This window comes from Alnus glutinosa, chromosome 13 (genome assembly GCF_958979055.1).
Source record: "Alnus glutinosa chromosome 13, dhAlnGlut1.1, whole genome shotgun sequence".
Classification (NCBI taxonomy): Eukaryota; Viridiplantae; Streptophyta; class Magnoliopsida; order Fagales; family Betulaceae; genus Alnus; species Alnus glutinosa.
Window position 1 is genome coordinate 25,149,020 of NC_084898.1, and position 5,739 is coordinate 25,154,758.

Here is a 5,739-nt window from a genome sequence, read left to right on the forward strand (position 1 = left end):
AATGAAAAATACTAGGTTTATTGGATTAATTCATACATTGTCTAATACAATGAATATCCTTCTTTCAAAAATAAGATAGGAAAAAGGAAAGGAATAAACAAAATAATTCCTTTTTTTTTTCTAAGCAATACAGGAGAACAAAAGGAAGGGGGAGATCGACTAATCCATATGCATGATACATCAACCTTTCAGCATAAGAATTGGCTAGTAACACAACAAACTACCTAAGAACAAGCGATACAATCCGATTGAAAATTGGCACAGAGCCAAGAGAAGGGCCGCCCCACTCGGCAGTAATACACGGCAAACTTTTGTCTTCAAGGACAACAGCAACAACCATGCTCTGGAAAAATCACATCGGTACCAGTTGTAATTCAGATGCTTGAGCAAGCTACCATCTTAACGTTCTATCAGAGAAGAATCCAACAGTGAAGGCAAGAAGGACGCTGTCGTTACAGGATCTGGAAACTTCCTAAAAAACAGCTGCAATTGATAAAATTTATCATCTCTATCAACTCAACATTATATGTTAAATGAAACAAATACCAATTGATAAAATCTCAACCATTTAATTTTAAAACAATAGTTGAGATTTTAAAAAATCCGCAAGGTAGAATATGCTAAGAACTCTAAAGGATCTTGACATACATTGCTTCAATTAAGAGAGACAGAGAGAAAAAGGAGTACATAGTTAGGAACTCTTTACCTGATCAAAAGCTAGAACTCAAGGCTTTTGCGCATAAATGACATCTAAAGGTTTCATGAAATGCTTTTCATAACATTCTAATAAACAACTCACATAATTGGCACTTCTACGATGACTAGCTTTAATTTTCAATTTTGGGTGGCAATTGGTTTTGATACAATTTTTAATGATAGAAATCACACTTGGGACTTCATGTATATTATTAGCTAAACAGTGGTAAAAAGTAGCGGAAATACAAATTTCATATTCAAAGTCTGGAAATGGCCATGTGCTTTTAATACTTGCACAATGAGATTCAATTCCAAGTTCAAGGCATTGTTGTAGTGGTCCATAATAATCAAGTTTAAAGGAATATGGAGGCAGCATGGGAGGTGGAGACAGATAGAATGAGATAGGGGCACAATCACCGGCTTGCACACTTAGGAAAATAAGGATAAGTAATTCCATCATTACTAACATAAGTTTTTTAACACATTTTGCAACCATCGTTTATTTGACACTTTATAAACTTTATTATTTAAATTTTAACTCAAAATGATAATTAAGGCTTAGCCAATTACATTTACATGCAAATGAAGTGACTTTTGGTTAGACCAAAAGTTTAAAAATGTTTGAATTGACTTAAACCTAAAATAATTTTATTCAAAAAAATTGTTGTTTAGTAGCTCTTATTTTAAGAAGTATGACTTTTCTATAGTAAAGTGACTTTTGGTTAGAGCAAATGGCGTGATAATATTTATATTTAACATGGCTTTTTGAAAAATTAAAATATACTTGTAATAGTTCAATTGTTTTTAACAACCAAGTGAAGAGGGATGATGAGATAATTATCATAAATTATATGAATGCACCCATTCAAAAGGTTTTTAGATTTTACCTCGATCAGAAAGCATGGTAAACATGTCATGTATGAATAGATCAAATTTGAATTATCTAGAAAGACATTTTATACTAAAAATAATACTCAAAAGCCTATGTTTCTAGAAAATAAATATTACTGAACATCATAGAGTTTTGTAAACGATGAAGAGACATATGAAGAAAATAGAATAAATTGACCTAATTATAGTAAGAAACATGACTTAAATTAATTGGATGTGAAAATGTATTGACTTACTACAACACAAAATGCTATGTTGCACAACATTGCCTTAAAGAAAATTTTATTTAAATGGAGGGTTGTTAACTTGTTATAAAATAGTAACTTTTGATCGAGTAAGATAAATCATAAGTTGAGTGACTTTTTTCTTTATTTTTAATTAGAAAAGGATATAGTCTCCCATAGTAAGGGATCATAAGCTTTCAAATGAGTGATTCCTAGAAGAAGCCATCTACACTGGGAAGGGTCAATTGTTGTTTCTATGAATATTGTCTTCAAGAAAGTGTTATTTAATTTTAGAGCTATTTAATAATGGTAGCTGAAAAATATAACGTGACTCATAATTTAAGTGTGTTTGTGTGATCAACAATTCACCAAAATATAAATATGGAAAAGTAAATGAGATAACTATTTTGGTGACGAAGTAGAAACTCTTATCCAAAAGAAAAATCATTCTGGGGCAGCCAAGCTTAGGAAATCCACTAACATAAGAAATAGCTAGTTACAAAGCAGTCCTACTCATATACCCCTGATGCAGTAGTTATACATTTAACTCTAACACGTACCTATACGTGAGCACCTTTCAACAAGACCTCTTGTCTGAAGGGTTTTTCAATGGACTCCATTAGCTTATGGCTCATTCCTAAGCTAAACTTCAACGGGTTAATCAAATCATACAAACAAAAACTCTAAGAGAGCTAACAAATATTTAATCTCTACCTAAACACCCTCTCTTAGCACACATAAATTCAATACTAAATTCTTACAAAATTACAAGCACAAAGCCTCTTTAAATAGGCTTCAAAAAACCTAATTCTAATCAGATTCAGATTTTCTGTAGGTGGAATTTGGACGGTGCTTGTGGCATCCGGACCTTCACTTGAAACTTCAGTAAATCTCTGAAGTGCGTTCAGACCTGGAAAACCCTCTCTTCGTCCGAAGTCATTGCATTTTCGTCCGGACCTTGTGCGAATGGAGACTTACTGACTTCAGCGTCTGCTGGGCAATCCGGACCTATTCTAGACCTTCAGTTACTAACTCCATCGTCTGCTGTAACGTTCAGACCCTAATAAGACACTGAGATTCTGACTTGGGCGTCCGGACCTTGACAACTGAGCGTCCAGATGGTGTGTAAGGAAAATTGACTCTCTGAGCTGTAAACATTACAGATTCTTTCATTCACCAGGATATTTCATTCTTAGAGATATTCTATGTAGATTACTTCCTTGCTTAGCCCTTTCCATATTGGAATTAATATTATGGAACAATTCTTCTGGAATCTTTTGGAATAACGGTGTCCCAATTATGAAAATTCCTGAAATGGAAATTCCTTAATTTGGAAGTGTTTTTGTCAAATCAGAATAAGCCAATTAAAATAAACCAACAATAGCTTTTGATATAGTAAGATAGACAATAAATTAAAATGGTTTTCATTTTTAAAACTAAAAAGTATCCTTACTTAGAGTTATGAGCTTCGAACTTACTGTGTAATTAATAATTTATTTTTATATAAAAAAAAAAAAAAAAAAAAAACCTCTAAACCCGCAAGGGTTAGTTTGTTGTTCATATGAACACTTTTTTTTTTTGGTATGCAAGCTATGAAATTTTTCACTAGTTTGTTAAGAATTAAAATATATAATCAACAATATATATGCAATTTGACATGTTTCGTTCCGACCTAACTAATTGGAAAATAATTATATACAGCAGTTTTAAACAATTATTTCATGTGAAAATTCATTTCCTGTCTTGTACGCAAAGAATATATCATAGTGTTAATTTCGATTACAGATGCAATATGATTAACATATGATTCAGCTAAGTGCTTTCAGTCTTTTACCAAATCATTTGTTATATTATATTTATTCCTAAAGAAAATATAACATGATACACGTTTTTCTAATAAAAATTATTTTCTAGATTGATTTTTTAAAAGACAAGTTTGTTGGTGTTTCCTATTCTATGAAGTTTGACGAAATCAATTGTATTCTCTATTTTTTTTTTTCTTGAAATCATGACAATTGAATTCTAAAAAAGATGCTTGGTTATTTATTTTATGCAAAAGTGGTGAGTTCTTATGCACATCTAAATTCTAATGGAAAAATATAAAAAAAGCCTATTCAAGTAATAGCCAATTTTATAATAATCTCATGAGTTTTCAAGTGTGCTTAAGTGATTCATCAAACTACCACTATGTTCCAAAAATGCCATTTTTTTTAACTATATTCCTATAATACCCTTATTCTCTTAAAAACTAAAATAAAAAATTAATACAAAAAAATGATTTGTAATTTAAGCCAACTACGTGTACTGATTTTGCATTTATCATTTTTTTTTGTTTAAAAATAGTTTAGTTTAGTTTTTTATTTTTTTATTTTATTAATTTTTTATTTTAGTTTTTAAGAGAATGGGATATTATAGGAATATAATAAAAAAAAATGGCATTTTTGGAACACGGTGCTAATTTGATGGGTCACTTTAGCACATTTGAAAATTCATGGAGCTATTTTAAAATCAGCTGTTAGTTGAAGGAGCTTTTTTATAAAAATATAATTTTATTTTTTTTATTTTTTTAGTTTCTAGTAATTGTTGTCATATTACAATTTTGTAAAGCATTCAGTACTTATAAGACCATGTTTATATTGAATCATCCCCTTATTTAATATTGTTACTTATTGAGCTTCAATTAAGGTTTTGTTTGTGCAAATTCTTCCATATTAATTCAAAAGTCATCTTAATAACCTTATTTTAGTTCTACGAAGACTTGAACTCATTCATGACGTACTTCTTCATTAAATCATACTACACTTACCTTAAGCTTTTTTATCTTTCTTGGAAGTCATTTAAAAAAGTAATTTTATAACACATGCTTAGTAGAGTTATGATCCTTTTAAATTAATTTACGAAGACCTTACTAATTAATGGGCATGCACAGTCTACGACTCTCTCCTCAAGCTTATATACCAATTAAGGATTATTCCCTTCAAAAATATACCAAAGATTATTCTAGCATAGATTCATCCTCAATCTGAATTTCCGTCATTAATGTAGCTTGTCCTTCTCACTTTCCAACTCTTTAATTAGTGAGTCCCTCTTGGTGCACCATCATCACCTTTGTTCCTTGAAAATCTTGTAAACGGTGTGCTTGACTCTTTGCTATTTTATATAGCTCATAGCTTTGATCATGAGCAACTCTTCTATGTCCATAAACTAACTCTCTGCTCTTTTGGGGCTCAGGTTCGATCCCTTCGAACTTAAGAAATTGATACTCGTCAAATTCCTTAAAGGAGCAGCCATTCTTCCCATTATGGTTTCCTCCTCCTTGAGTGTTGGCCAGAGCCTCCGCTAGAAAATTTGCCACCGTCTCCAATGCTTGGGTGGCGTCCAAGTAATTCTAGAAGTCCTTCATATGTCACTTTTGTATCCCTCAAAAAATGAGATGGCTTTTAAAATCATCATTTGATCAAAATTCAATAATGATTAATCACAAGCTCATTAGTGATTTTATAAGCCACCTTATTTTTTGAGGGACACAAGAGGGACTTCTAGCATTACTCATCACATGCAAGCTCAATGGTGATTTTAAAAGCCACATCATTTTTGAAATGACACAAGAGTGACAAAAGAGTGACTTCTTGCATTACTTAGCAGGGACAAGTGGAGTTTGTGCCTTTGGTGAATGAGACATGTTACAAGTACATATTTTGTACATATCTCATGAGCCTACAGATCCAATGGTTAATTTAGAAAAGAAATGTATGGGTGATGTACAAGAAATGTAAAAAAATCATTTCTCCTTGTGAATGTTGTTGGTTTGTCACCAACTCCTCCACTTTCATTCTCACACACTTTGACTTTGACATGGTTTTTAAAATTACAATTAAATTTTGGATTAATTATTATTAAATTTTGATTAAATAGTAATTTTAAAAGC

General features: G+C 31.2%; 1 long non-coding RNA gene across 1 annotated transcript; it reads right to left on the reverse strand.

Moving 5' to 3' along the window:
* Positions 1–1,235, reverse strand: LOC133854907 (uncharacterized). The gene is made up of 2 exons (XR_009896884.1): positions 707–1,235; positions 1–483 (listed from the first exon to the last, which is right to left on the reverse strand). It is a non-coding gene; the product is annotated as an uncharacterized LOC133854907 (long non-coding RNA).
* Positions 1,236–5,739: the final 4,504 nt, after the last annotated feature.